This window comes from Elephas maximus, chromosome 2, assembly GCF_024166365.1.
Source record: "Elephas maximus indicus isolate mEleMax1 chromosome 2, mEleMax1 primary haplotype, whole genome shotgun sequence".
NCBI lineage: Eukaryota > Metazoa > Chordata > Mammalia > Proboscidea > Elephantidae > Elephas > Elephas maximus.
In genome coordinates this window covers 192499442-192515565 of record NC_064820.1, presented here as the reverse complement: position 1 = coordinate 192515565, position 16124 = coordinate 192499442, and positions in this window count along the sequence as shown.

The following is a 16124-nucleotide window of genomic DNA, read 5'->3' as shown; positions in this document are numbered from 1 at the left end:
GCTGGAGCGGGGCAGGGAGAAGGCAGGGATGGTTCTGAGGGACCGAACTGGGGAAGGACAATCCCCAAGGGCAGAGACGGGAAGATCAGGAGGAGGGCCTGACTTTGAGGGCAGGGTGCAGAAGCTGACATTCAAGGTTCTGAGGGTACAATGATTGCAGACCACTGGGGACACATGGCCAGACGCAGAGCAGAGGTGAGGGCCAAGGAGGATATCTGGCAATCAGTGACACAGAGATAATCACTGATGCTGTAGTAATGGGTGGATTTTCCAAGAAACTGAAAAGGGAAACAGCCAAGGGTTGAGGTTTGGACAGTAGCTTAAAGAGGGCAAGAAACCAGCCATGGGGACAAAGAATGAACGGTAAATGGATCGATCATCCACAGACGCCAGCCAGGCCACAGAGGGAAATAAAAGATCATTTATGATTTACCTACGGCTCCTTGGTTGGCACAAACAGTTAAGTGCTCAGCTATTAACTGAAAGGTTGGTGGTTCGAACCCACCCAGAGGTGCTCAGAAGAAAGGCCTGGCAATCTCCTTCCAAAATCACAGTCCTTGAAAACCCTATGGAGCACAGTTCTACTCTGACACACATGGGGTCACCATGAGTCAGAATCAACTCCGTGGCAACCAGTTTGGGTTTTTTGTTCGTTTGTTTGTTTTTTAATGATTAAGAACCAGGGTATAACAAAAGGGCTGGCCTTCAAAATAGGAGGGGGGATTGGGAGTGGCCCCAGGAATAAATAGGAGATGGCTGCTCCAGGCTTCTCCCAGGTCTAAGAGAACATGAGAGAAGAGTTCACAGCCAAGGGCATGAGGGGATGTGGCTGTTTAGAGGGGCTGAGGCAGAGGCACAGCCAGGGAGAGCTTCTCCGCCTGCAGCCAGCCCCCCTGGAGCCCTGGGGGAGCGATTGGAAGGCCCCAGGGAGGAAATGGGTGGATTTGAATCAGATTTACAGGGAAGTCCCTGGACACTTTGTAGGGTTTTGGGGGATTTTACTGAAAGCCAAGGAGTGAATAACAGGGATGAAGACGACAGTAAACTGGTAAAAAAAAAAAAAAAAAAGGGTGATGTACACAATCATGGTGGAGTCCCCAGGTGGTGCAAATCATTAATGCACTTGGCTGCTAACTGAAAAGTTAGAGGTCTGAGCCCACTCAGAGGCACCTCAGGAGAAAGGCCTGGCAATCTACTTCCAAAATATCAGCCACCGAAAACTCTATGGAGCACGATTCTACTTTGACACACATGGGGTCACCATGAGTTGGAGTTGACTTGACAGCAACTGTTTTTTGTTTTTTTTTTTAAACATGATGATGGGGTTGGGGGAAGGGGCAGGCCTTATGGAGTGCGAGGCAGAGCCTTGTTACGTGAGGGAGTTAAAGGGGAACTTAGGTGGGGTAGATGTGAATTAGATACATAACACACACACACACAACCTGGATACAGAAGACCCAGGCCCAAACTAAGAATGGAGGGTCAGTGCAGCAGTACTATCAGCAGGAAGGGTAGCGGGAGGGACGGAGCGAGGAGGAGTGAGGGGAGGGCTGGAGGGAGGCTACTGCTGACAGAGCTCTGGACTTTACAGACTTGCATAGTGCAAAAGGGTGGTGGGGACAGCAGCCTGCAAACAAAGTCGGTAGGTCTCACTTGTACGTAGTGCTTACTACCCACCAGACACTGCTCTGAGGGCCCTACGCACTAGCATAGGTTAAGTCTCTTACTCATCACAACAACCCTAAGATACCATAGTTTTCGATCCTTTTACAAACAAAGACACTGAGGAACAGAGAGGTTAATAACTTGCTTAAGGTCACACAGCTAGGATGTGGCAGGGCTGGGATTCAAACTAGGCAGTCAGCTTAAGTGTGAGAGGGTAAGTGATTTGTCTAAAGTCATAAGGCAAAAAAGGGGAGAAATTCGGGACTCAGGCCGAGGCCCCAGGCATATTGTAGATGGTCTACCTACCTAGAAGCAAACCAGCCAGGGTCGCCCTGTGAACAAGCTGATCTGGTGGCAGAAGGAAAGAGGCCCACCAGGAGATGGCAAATGCCTTCTCCAGGTCCTCATCCAGACACATTGTTTCCAGCACCCTTTGCAAAGACTTGGCCCAAACCAGGAGATGTCTGCACAGAAGCCCGAGCCTGCAGTCCAGAAGGCCAGGGCTGTAGCATCAGGTATAAGCAACCTGAACATGCCACAGGTGCCCTGAGAAGCTAGGGGTCACCTGCCAGGAGGACCCTCCACCAGGGTTGTGTTCAGATTCCGGGGATGCCGGATATGTTGGAAGTGTCAGTGGAGAACAGTTCGACCAAGGGGCTTTGCAGATGTTTCACACCAAAGCCCCTGGTAGCGCTGAGTCTCTGCATATTCATTAAGGCATGACACAAGAGATTTGGAATTCGGAGGTTTATTGATGATCCACTATGTCATTGGATCTTTTAATGTGCTGAAATCCAAACCGGTAATTAAGCCAAGTCCAAACAATGTAAGCCAACAGAGAGTCTTTACCTTAATAACAACCATGTTGCTTTTACATTTGCACCTTGCCTTTTACTCTTAAGTTCTTTCATCGTACAGAATGTTATCCTTTGCAATCTAAGAACCAACTGTGCTTTGTCCTCGTCCATCCAGTCAGCACCTTGTGGCTCAACAGACAAATACACAGTTGTTTGTCTTCTCATTCTCGGCCAAAACCATATTCTTTGCTGCAAGGTCAACCCTCAGCACCTCTCAGTGCACCCCCACCCGCTCCTCACTATTCAGTTCCTCATCCTGTTCTCTGAGCTCCAAGACACCTGCTCAGCCTTTGTTTCTCTTCCGGTTCCACTTGGCCTCCTCCTCCTCAGCGGTTCCCAGGATGGGCAGCTAAAGGGGGAAGAAGACTGAGTTGTACTCTCAACAGGAGGAGTCTGGAGCAGGGCAGGAGGGTAAGGAGTGGGGAATCCCGAAGATGAGAGCATGGGACCAGATTGCTTGGGCTTGATTACCAAACACTAGTTTTCCTCTGTCCCTGGGTGGTGCAAATGATTAACATTATTGGCTGCTAACCAAACCCACTCAGATGCACCTCAGAAGAAAGGTCTGGCAATCTGCTTTCAAAAGGTCACACAGTCTTAAAAGCCCTGTGGAGTACAGTTCTACTGTGACACACATGGTGTCTCCATGAGATGGAGTGGAATGAACGGCAACTAGTTACAGGTGGTTTTCTTTTGGCCCTCTCACTGGTCACTCCCGCTGCCCCCTTAGTGCAGCCCACGGGTGTGACAGCCCTGGCTACCATGTCACAGTTCACAGAATAGGAAGTGGCCCAGGATCCAGAAGCTTGTCTAGGGATGGATGCCATTTTACTAAGCACATCCTCGCCCATGATATAAACCAGGGTTCCCCGAAGTGTGATGTGCATATTATTGAGCCCTCAAGATGCTCCAGTACTTTCTATTTGTCGTTGTTGTTAGGTACTGTTGATTCGGTTCCAGCTCACAGCGACCCTATGTACAACAGAAGGAAACACTGCCCAGTCCTGCGCCATCCTCACAATCGTTGCTATGCTTGAGCCCATTGTTGCACCCACTGTGTCACCATCTCATTGAAGGTCTCGCTCTTCTTCACGGACCCTTCACTATGCCAAGCATGATGTCCTTCTCCAGGGACTGGACACCCCTGATAACATGTCCAAAGTATGTGAGACAAAGTCTTGCCATCCTGGCTTATAAGGAGCAGCTGGCTGTATTTATTCCAAGGCAGATTTGTTCAGTCTTCTGGCAGTCCCTGGTATATTCAATATTCTTCACCAACACCATAGTTCAAAGGCATCAATTCTTCTTCGGTCTTCTTTATTCATTGTTCAGCTTTTGCACTCAATGAGGCGATTGAAAACAGGGCTTGAGCCAGGTATACCTTAGTCCTCAAAGTGACTTCCTTGCTTTCTATTTAATAGGGCTTTTTTAAATTATTATTGTGATAAAGTATGTATAACATAAAATTTATCATTTTAACCATCTTTGAGGGTACGATTCAGTGGTGTTAAGTACATTTACAAAGTTGTATAGCCATCACTACTATCTATTTCCATATCTTTTTTAACAGAAACTCTATACCCATAAGACAATATCTATTTAATGGTTTTGTATCTATTTTTACAAGCACCTCCTATTTACAGGAGTACTGGTTTTCACGAGCTGTTATGGTATAAAGTATCCTGTTTAAAATAGATTTTCTAAGTGAAAAAAGTGATACAATTTAAAGAAAAGCAGAGAGTAAGTAACGGCTCAGGTAGAATGCAGGTTTGGCAAAAACCACAAAGGGGATAAGCAAATGGCTGTTGTTTGGGTGAGTCAGACATAAATCCATAAACACAGACCCATCACAGAGACCTACCTTGGTCCTTTCTTAAGGAGAACAGGTAAAATCACAAGCCAGTAATTCAATGGACAAATATCGCCAAGAGCTCTTTCTCCTGTGAGGGAACAGAAGCAAGCATACAGGACGGCGTTTTCCTCTAGATCTTGAGAGTTGCCACCTTTAGGCACCCAGCTTACAATGAGGTCCCTTCTTAGGGAATTTCTCTCCCCACCCTACCCCCAGGGCTCCAGAGGTGGGCACTAGCTGCCAAGTTCACATCACATGGCCCTGCTCCCCTGACCACAAGAGACTCTGAGCCAGTGCTATTCTCCCTCTGAATTAGCAACTATTGGTGGAAATGGTTAATGCACTTGACTGCTAACCAAAAGCTTGGTGGTTTGAATCCACCCAAAGGTGTCTCAGAAGACAGACCTGATGCTCACAAGCCTGGTAATCTACTTCTGAAAACAATCAGCCACCGAAAACTCTATGGAGCACAGTTCTACTCTGACACACATGGGTTCACTATGAGTTGGAATCTACGCGACATCAACTGGTCGGTTAGTTGGTTGTTTTTAGGAATTTGCATTAGAACTAAGAGTCTCTAGCTAATGCTGAGCTGGTCTCCTGTACAGTGGAAGCACAAAACTCCAGTTAAAAACCAAACCAAACCCATTGCCATCGAGTCGGTTCTGACTCATAGCAACCCTATAAGGACAGAGTAGAACTGTCCCATAGGGTTTCCAAGGAGCAGCTGGTAGATTTGAACTTCTGACCTTTTGGTTAGCAGCTGTAGCTCTTAACCACTATGCTACCAGGGCTTAAACTCTAGTTACCCATTGCCGTCGAGTCGATTCCAACTCCTAGAGACCCTACAGGACAGAGCAGAACTGCCCCATAGAGTTTCCAAGGAGTGCCTGGTGGATTTGAATTGCCGACCTTTTGGTTAGCAGCTGTAGCACTTAACCACTACATCACCAGGGTTTAGGGGAGGTCATTTTCTGCCACGTGGCCTGAGACACACCAAGAGGATCTGTAGGTAGAAAGATGGATGTGAGACAAAGGGAAATAAGCACTACCCAACCCATGTTAACCCATGTTCTACAAACCACGCTATCGGTCAGTCTTTGACCAAGCTGTTCAATCTGCCTAGCATACTGTTCTGCCCTTCCTCTCCAAGATGACTCCTGTGAGACCCATGGGTTCCCATCACTTTTAACAATGAAGTCTGTGCTCCTCACCATGGCCATTTCTAAAATTATTCATCTCTTGCCACTCCACATCACTGACTTTCAACGAACTTTCAGTTCCTTGATCAAGCCAAGCTTATTCCAACCTGAGGGCCTTTGCACATGGCTGATTCTTTGCGTCATTCAGGGGTCTGCGGAAATGGCCCCTGTTCAGAGTGGCCTCCCCTAACCATCCTAGATAGGATAGGTGCTACCTTGCTCTCTATTTTCTCTTTCTTTATTTGCTGCATGAGACCAGCTACCTTGTCCATCTTATCCACCATCATATCCCCCAAAGTCCAGCACAGAGCCTGCTACATCCAAGATGCTCATCAAATATTGCTGAATTAATGGCTGAGATATGAGGGCCCTGCCCACACTAGTCCAGACAGAGCCAAGCTGTCGAAGGTAAAGGGGATGGGGTGACACACGGCAGAGATACCGTCATTATCTTGACCTGTGTCTAGAAGTTTCCCAGTCAAGCAAGTCCTCTAAGGAAATGCAAGTCAGTGAAGAACTTGGCAAATGGAGCCCAAGGCTGGTCAAAAGACGGTCATGCTCTGAAATATGCATGACCAGATTTTGTGCACTGTGCAAGTTTTATCTTTGACCGTACTTACGGAAACATTATTCAAGAACACTGTGAGCGCACAAAAATAAATCTTTAAAAATACCATTTGGAAGGCATACACATACAAGTGAAAATTTTTCTCTTTCTACTAGAGCAGTCCATTAAGGCATATTTTAAAAGCAAATATGCTAAGTTACTGCACACAGTAACCTGCGAATAAAAACGTACCCAGTGACTGCCCACACAGCTTCCTCACGAATGAAACCCACACTGATTTCACCATTGAGACAAAGCCACCAGATCAGGGTGGGAGCAAGGGAGGGGGCAGCTTGCTAACTCTGCTTCCTGCCTTCTGAGGACCTGAGGGTACCCAGAGCAGAAGGTCACGGTTCTCACTCAGGCCTGAATGCTGGTCAGAGTGGCCACAACCACCACCAGCACTGAGCAAAGCAATTCTCATTTAATCCTACTACGACCCTATGAAGCAGGTAGTATTAACCCTGGGCTTGCGTTGAGCAGACTGAAGCTCAGAGGCTAAGTCACCTGGCCTTGGAATCACAGCTAATCAGTATCAAGGCTGAAATTTGAACCCCACGTGTCCAGATTCTAAGCCTCTACCCTCCCCATCCACCCAGAAGCTGTCCCCACCTGTACGCTCCCTAGATTCTCTCTCTTTACCCTCAAAGTTTCCCCTGTGTGGCTGCCTGCTTAAGCCCGCTGTCAGCAAACTGCAATCAATGGTACACAACTTTCTGTTTTCTGTCTCCCCTAGTCACCTATCACAGGTTGCCTAGGTGGTGCAAATAGTTAACACTCAGCTGCTAACCAAAATGTTGGTAATTCGAGTCTACCCAAAGGTGCCTCAGAAGAAAAGCCTGGTGATTACTTCCAAAAAATCATCCGCTGAAAATCCTACGGAGCACATTTCTACTCTGACACACATGGGGTCGCCATGAGTTGGAGTCAACTTGATGGCAACTGGTTTTTTTTTTTAAAAACACCCACCACATGCTGGACCTGCAGTAAACATCATATGGATGACGGCTTGCCCTTGGTGCTCCCTGGTTAGCGCCTCTGGCCAGCCTCTCCTTTCCTCTGCCATCCCTTGGTGGCTGCTCTCTTCTTTTTTTTCTCACCAGTTATTAGCTTTCTTGTTTAAGTTTTATGTGCCTAATTTGTCTTGTTACCCACTTCTTTTCATTGGTAGGCTTGTGAAAAAAACAAGAAGAATCTAGAAATATTCTTTGGCTTTCTTTTAGATTATAATCTTACCATTGCTTGTTTCCATTTCTTTCTTCTGGAAGGCTTCTTTTAGTTTTTTTTTTTTTTTTTCCCTCTCTCTCTCTCTCTAGTTCTTTTGCCTTTCTCAAGTTTTTAGGAAAAAAAAAAACATACAGATAGATATTTCCACCACCAGTCTGTCAGTTTGTCATATTGTGATAGCTCACATGTTGCTACAATGCTGGAAGCTATGCCACTGGTATTTCAAATACTCGCAGTGTTGCCATGGTAGACAGGTTTCAGCAAAGCTTCCAGACTAGGAAGAAAGGCCTGTTGATCTACTTCCAAAAATTACTCAATGAAAACCCTACTGAACAGAATACTGTTCAATGTACTGCTGGAAGACGAACTCTCCAGGTTGGAAGGCACTCAAAATACATCGTGGCTGCAGTAATGGACTCAGACATACCAATGATCATGAAGATGGCACAGGACCAGGCAACATTTTGTTCTGTTGTACACGGGGTCTCCATGAGCTGGAGCTGGCTCAATGGCAGGTAACAACACAACATATATAGATATATATACACATATATACATACATGTCGTTCTAACTAAGCATCAAAAAGAGTTTTGCAACAGTTAACTGGTAGAGATGGAAGAGTAAGTTCTGATTTCTAGAACCATGATAGAATACAAAGAGGTAGGAATTTGAATATTCAGGTTCAAATCTGGACTTAGATCCTTCCAGCTGCATGAAACTCAGACAAGAATATCTGAGACTGAGGTTTTCATCTGTAAAATGAGGATAATGATTTTATTCCCTCCCAAGGTCATAGAGATCTAAAGGGACATTTTCTAAAAGAAAGCACTTTCGACCTATACATAATATCAGTGTAAAGTACATATGGGGTCGCCATGTTGGTGCAAATGGTTAATAAGCTCAGCTGCTAACCAACAGGTTCAAGGTTTGAGTCTACCCAGGGGTGCTTCAAAGGAAACTCCTGGTGATCTACTTCCAAAAAATCAGCCATTAAAAACCCTATGGAGCACAGTTCTACTCTGATACACATGGAGTCACCATGAGCTGGAGCTATCTTGGTGGCAACTGACAGTGGAAACTAGTATGTGATCCGGGCCTTGAGTGAACTATGAGTGTCGTAAGAGTTGGAAGGATTCCAATTAATTGCCCATTGGAATCCCATTAACACTTTACATCCATCCCCTCCCCCAAGGGGGACTTCCTCTGTGTAAGTCCCAGTTCTGCTAATAGAACTAGTAGTCATTTTGTCATTCAACACACAGATATGCACAGTCAATTCTCATTATTCATGGTAGTTATGTTCTATAACATCACTGTGAACACTGAATTAGTGAATACTGAATCACTCTTCCAGGGGAAATACAGGCTTAGGTTCCTGCAAGCCTCTGGTCACAACATTTTCATGAGTCGACTAATACATAGCCTTATTTTATGTGTGCTTCTGTTTAAAGCAACCTTATTTAATACATATTTCCTACAAATAATTATTTAAAGTATCTCTTTATAATAAAAACACTAGCCAAGAAGAGTGTAACATTTTCCTGACCCTGGGTAACCTATGAATTTATTTGGCTTTCATCCTCATAACATTGCTGTCCACAAGACATTTTTTTTTAACAGTCGTCATCTCACGAAGCTACAAATTTAACCACTTTTCCATCACTTCATCATGCACTATAGGTGTTACTTTAGCATTTTCCATAGCGGTCTCACATACAGTTCAGTAAATTTCCTCTTCCTTTTTCCAAATGCACCTTATTGTTGATTCATTAACATTGAACTCACTACCAGTATTACTACAACTCACATCTGAACAAAGCTTATCTAATACACATGTTTTTCTCCATAAGGTGCATCACAGCCTTCTCACACTTAGCAACACTAGACAGCACTATGCTTGAAGACCTTTTTAAACAGCAAAATCACCAAGAAAAAGCACAAAAATGCAAAAAAATATGGCCCTCAGAAACCATGAAAAGAACACTTGTTTGCAGGATGGGAACTAAAATGAGAAGGCTGAGCATCACCTTGTTCGACCTCAGACAGGAAGACGCACGTCAGGTAACTCATATTTTTCACCATCCGCACATGCCCACGAATGACCACAAAAGCCTGGGACTATTGATTGTGGGGTTACAAATAAATTTTTGCAAGTAGGTGAATTCGCAGGTACGGAATCTGCAAATATGAGGACCCACCATATGTATTTAACCTGCTGCGTGCCAGGGACTATATTGGGTGCTGGGAATTGAACAGTGAGCAGGGTGAGCAATATCCTTGCCTCTAGAGAGCATATAATTCATTCTGGGCTGAGAGAAAGGAGAAACAGACAACAACCAAAACAAATAAAGAAACAAGAAAATAACTGAGCAAGATTCCTGATTTTCATCAAGGCCTAAGGCGGGAAAGAGCTTGGCCTTTTTGCAGTACTGAAAGAAGGCACTAGAATCAGTGAGGGGGAGAGCAGTTCCCATGAGGTCTGTGAAACAGGTAGGGCCAGATCTTGCAGGGCCTTGTGAACTGTGGTCAGGACTGTGGGTTTTATTCTAAAGAGGCCTCTGCAGGTTTTAAGCAACTGAGTTTTTGTTTTTTTATTGGTTTGGTTTAGTCTGGTTTTTCGTTTGCTTTTGTTTTTTATCAATCTGGCTACAGTGCAGAGAATTTGGATTGGGGGAGAATCTTGGTGAGCAAACATGGAAGCTGGAGACCAACTGGTCAATTCTGCAAAAGTCCAAGACTGAGGCAGCTGGGGTTTGGAGGGTGGCCATGGAAATGGAGAGAGGTGAAGAACTGACACAGATCTTAGAGTCAGAAACAACAAGAATTGGTGATGGGTTTCTCACAAAAGAGTGAAAGGAAAATATCAAAGACAACTTTCAGGTTCTGCTGGAGCCACCAGAGGAGCAGTGATAACTTTTGTGGAGATTAGGGGGTATGGGCGAGCAGGGGAGGAACCGGGGCAGCTAAAGGCAGGGTGGGTAAAAGAGAGGTTTAAACTTGGGTCATTTTTCTACCTACCTCACATGCAAAAGTTGGTCATCTCACCAGTTTGTCTCCCACAGTCTTCTCAAAATCCCCTCTTCCTTTCCATCTCCACGTTGCCACCCAACTTCTCCACGTGTCTCTGCCTCAAGGTCTCCCCCTCAAATCCCTCTGCTGTACCCCCACTAGAAAAACATACTCAGAACTTCCTAGAAGAGGGGAATAAAGCATTTTCCTTTATTGTTCAAGCCACTTTTGCACTGGATTCTCTGTTACTTGCGGATGAATTCAGACAAACCAAGCCCATAAGGTCTAACCCCAGCCAACGCTCCAACCACCAGCCCTCCCCTCCCTAATCCCCTTCATTCCCAGCCACACAGAACCATCCAGCTTTTCCAACCAGCCCGCTCTCTCGCTCCTCTGCATATGAGGGCTCAATGCTTGGGATGGTCTATCTTCTCTTCCTCTCTCTAAATGCCTCCCAACCATCCTTCAAGATCCAATTTCTATTTTTTAAAAAATTCACCTAAAAACTAAAATTTTTCATCTTCGACACCTTACAAGTCCTCTCATCGTTCTCCTGACTCCCAAGGAAATCTGTCCTTATCTATATCATAATCCCTGCCACACGATGCTTCCTGCCGTCTAGATTGCTACCTCTATAGGGCAGAGATGTGTCCGTCCCTTCCTTTTTGCCCAGTATGCAATATTGGGTCGTAATATATAGGCATGCATAAGAATTTGTTGAATGAATAATTGAATGAATGAATGTCAGGGTAGGTTAGGTTGTAAAATCTTTATGTAAAGTAAAAATCATGAATGGTCAGAATTAATCTTAAAAATTTCATCACCCATTAAAAATACAGTATTCATGTTATCCACCACCCATCTGTCAGTCTGTCGTACTGTCATGGCTTATGTGTTACTATGATGCTGGAAACTATGGTACCAGTATTTCAAATACCAGCAAGATCATCCATGGTGGACAGGGTTCAACAGACCTTCCAGACTAAGACAGATTAGGAAGAAAGGCCTGGTGATCTACTTCTGAAACAGCCAAAGAAAATCTTACAGATCACAAAAGAATATTGCCCACACAAAATAATAAATGTTGGAGAGGCTGCAGAGAGATTGGAACTCTTATACACTGCTGGTGGGAATGTAAAATGGTACAACCACTTTGGAAATCTATCTGGCGTTTTCTTAAACAGTTAGAAATAGAACTACCATACAATCCAGAAATCCCACTCCTCGGAATATACCCTAGAGAAACAAGAGCCTTCACACAAACAGATACATGCACACCCGTGTTTATTGCAGCTCTGTTTACAATAGCAAAAAGCTGGAAGCAACCAAGGTGTCCATCAATGGATGAATGGGTAAATAAATTGTGGTATATTCACACAATGGAATACTACGCATCGATAAAGAACAGTGACGAATCTGTGAAACATTTCATAACATGGAGGAACCTGGAAGGCATTATGCTGAGCGAAATTAGTCAGAGGCAAAAGGACAAATATTGTATAAGACCACTATTATAAGATCTTGAGAAATAGTATAAACTGAGAAGAACACATACTTTTGTGGTTACGAGGGTGGGAGGGAGGGAGGGTGGGAGAGGGTTTTTTACTGATTAATTAGTAGCTAAGAACTGCTTTATTTATTTTTTTTTTTTTAAGAACTGCTTTAGGTGAAGGGAAGGACAATACTCAATACATGGAAGGTCAGCTCAACTGGACTGGACCAAAAGCAAAGAAGTTTCCGGGATAAAATGAATGCTTCAAAGGTCAGCAGAACAAGGGCAGGGGTTTGGAGACCATGGTTTAAGGGGACTTCTAAGTCAATTGGCAAAATAATTCCATTATGAAAACATTCTGCATCCCACTTTGAAATGTGGCGTCTGGGGTCTTAAATGCTAACAAGCAGCCATCTAAGATGCATCAATTGGTCTCAACCCACCTGGAGCAAAGGAGAATGAAGAACACCAAGGTCACATGATAACTAAGAGCCCAAGAGACAGAAAGGGCCACATGAACCAGAGACCTACATCATCCTGAGACCAGAAGAACTAGTTGGTGCCCAGCCACAATCGATGACTGCCCTGACAGGGAGCACAACAGAGAACCCCTGAGGGAGCAGGAGATCAGTGGATGCAGACCCCAAATTCTCATAAAAAGACCATACTTAATGGTCTGACTGAGACTAGAAGAATCCCGGCGGTCATGGTCCCCAAACCTTCTTTTGGCACAGGACAGGAACCATTCCCGAAGACAACTCATCAGACATGAAAGGGACTGGACAGTGGGTAGGAGAGAGATGCTGATGAAGAGTGAGCTAATTATATCAGGTGGACACTTCAGACTGTTGGCATCTCCTGTCTGGAGGGGGGATGGGAGGATAGAGAGAGTCGGAAGCTGGCAAAATTGTCACGAAAGGAGAGACTGGAAGGGCTGACTCATTAGGGGGATAGCAAGTGGGAGTATGGAGTAAGGTGTATATAAACTTATATGTGACAGTCTGACTTGATTTGTTAACGTTCACTTGAAGCTCAATAAAAGTTAATAAAAAAAAAAAAGAATATTGTCCAATACAATGCTAGCAGATGAACTTCCTAGGTTGGAAGGCTCTCAAAATACACAGTGGCTGCAACAATGGACTGGAGCCTACCAATGATGGTGATGATGGGGGACACAACAACATTTCATTCTGTTGTACATGGGTTCGCCATGAGTTAGAACCAACTCTACAGTAGCAACAACAATCCATGTTACGGGTATACAGCCCTGTAATTTTTATCCTCACTGGAGATTGGGAAGCACTGAGTTACACTAAAGGGGGGAATAATCAAGAGAAGTTACATGAAAATGTCTCTCATTCAAACCACCCAGTTTTAACATAATCACCAATGTTTAAATGGTAACCGCGTGTGTGAGAATGAGGTGTGGGGAAAGGGCAGAGATTGGACCCAGAATTCTACAGTGAGTCCCACTTCCCTGAGGCATTCACTTCATTTTTAACATTTTGTCTCTATAACCTTAACCCCCAGTAAACCAGAAAAAAAGTTGTCATCATCATTTATCATCGTGATCCAATGGATCTTTTTTATTCTTAAGAATAATTTTCAGAAGTAAGAATAAAGGGATAGTTTTTTTTTAACACTTTGTTAGAAGATTTAATAAGTATTTAAACATAAACCCACTGCCATCAAGTTGATTCCGACTAATAGCAACCCTATAGGACAGAGTAGAACTGCCCCCTAGGGTTTCCAAGGAGCAGCTGGTGGATTCAAACTGCTAACCTTTTGGTTAGCAGGCAAACGCTTAATCGCTGCACCACCAGTGCTCCATAATTTAAACATAGCAAACGTAAATTTTCATCCCATAATTTACTGGTTTTGAAAGTATATAAAGCCCAAATGGGCAACATCCTTTGAATGCAACTAACTGCTCATTAATTCAAAAATGGTTACAGGAGTACATCGACAAGGAACTGCCATAAATTCAAGCCAGATCCAGAAGAGGACATGGAACAAGAGATATCTTTTCTGATGTCACATGGATCTTGGCTGAAAGTAGAGAATACCAGAAAGATGTTTACCTGTGTTTTATTGACTATGCAAAGGCATTCGACTGTGTGGATCATAACAAATTATGGATAACAAGGTGAAGAATGGGAATTCCAGAACACTTAATCGTGTTCATGCAGAACCTGTATATGCACCAAGAGGCAGTCATTCAAAATGAACAAGGGAATACTGCGTGGTTTAAAATCCGAAACGGTATGCATCAGGGTTGTATCCTTTCAGCATACTTGTTCAATGTGTATGCAGAGCAAATAATCCAAGAAGGCAGACTATAAGAAGAACTCAGCATCAGGACTGAAGCAGGACTCATTAACAGCCTGTTATATGCCGATGACATAACCTTGCTTGCTAAAAGCAAGGAGGAAGAGGACTTGAAGCACTTACTGATGAAGATCAAAGACTACATGCAGCTTTCAGTATGGATACACCTCAATATAAAGAAAACAAAAATCTTCACAACTGGGCCAAGAAGCAACACCATGATAAAGAAATTGTCAAGGATTTCATTTTACTTGGATCCACAATCAACACCCATGCACGCAGCAGTAATCAAATGACACATTGCATTGGACAAATATGCTGCAAAAGACCTCTTTAAAGTGTTCAAAAGCAAAGATGTCATTTTGAGGACTAAGGTGCGCCTGACCCAAGCCAATCGTCTTATATGCATGAGAAAGCTGGCCAATGAATAAGGAAGACTGAAGAAGAATTGATGACTTTGAACTATGGTGTTGGCAAAAAATATGGAATATACTATGGACTGCTACAAGAACAAACCAATCTGTGTTGGAAAAAGTACAACTAGAATGTTCCTTAGAAGTGAGGATGGCAAGATTTCATCTCAAGTACTTTGGACATGTTATCAGGAAGAACCAGTCCCTGGAAAAGGACATCATGTTTGGTAAAGCAGGGGGTCATCCTTCCAATTACCTCTGTAAACACACCTGACTTCATCATTTGTGCCCTTCAAACTGTATCAAGTAAATTTTGGTAAACAAACATCATGGAAGGTAAAAGAATATTGGCTCTCAGATTCTTGCTGCAAAATACTGCGTGATGAAGTCATTCCTGTTGTATGATTGTTATCCTTAGAAACACATTGTTCACTCATCAATTCTTGAGTTGGGCGAAATTCATCCAGAATATTATCAGGCAAGATTCTTACTTGGAGACTTTGCCTGTACAGTCAGTTAAGGGCCTACAGAGCTGCTGCCGCTGTCTCTTTGCGTTCACCTTCTGATTTGTCTGATAATTGTAAAATGTTTTTCTCTGTCAGTTTTCTTCTCTTTGCCATATGTGCAGAGAATAAAAAACTCAGTATTTTCAACTGTATTCAATGAAAGCCCCCCCCCAAAAAATGCTAAGACTAAGACTACAAAGACGGTGTTCTCTTTCTTCTTTTATACTTTCTTGAAAGAGGATGTAATACTTTGAGCAATGTAATAAGAAACCTGAAGGATGACGTAATAGTGATGAATTATTTCACTGTTGCATCACCCTTGTAGGTAATTCCATCAAGTCCTTACTATTTTAGTCGCTTTTTTTTTTTGGCCCATTTGGGCAATAATTCATAATTAATGAAGAAATAATTCCTAAGAGGAGAAAATGAGTGTTTCAAGATATAAGAAAAATAAGATCTCATGATGTTATCTTAGACCTTTCAAAGCTTCCTATAGCCCTATATGGTAACTTCAGGATTAAAGCAAACCAAACCAAACCCAGTGCCGTCGAGTCGATTCCGACTCATAGTGGCCCTATACGACAAAGTAGAACTGCCCCATAGAGTTTCCAAGGAGCACCTGGAGGATTCAAACTGCTGACCCTTTGGTTAGCAGCTGTAGCACTTAACCACTACACCACCAGGATTTCCAACTTCAAGATAGAATGAGTTTAATTTTTTTTTTAAGGTAAGTATTTTTCCGATCTTTGGAAGACTGCTAAGAAAGAACAAAAGTCATGAAATAGCAATCCTTACAAAGAGAACTGCTCAGAAAAGAAACTCAAAAATTTAAATTGGGTCCCATGGACCCCGATGGTATGTTGTTAGCTGCTATCGTGTCAGCTCGAGTCACGATGAACCCATGTGCAATGGAATCGGACTGTTGTGATCCACAAGGTTTTCACTGGCTGATTTTCAGAAGTAGA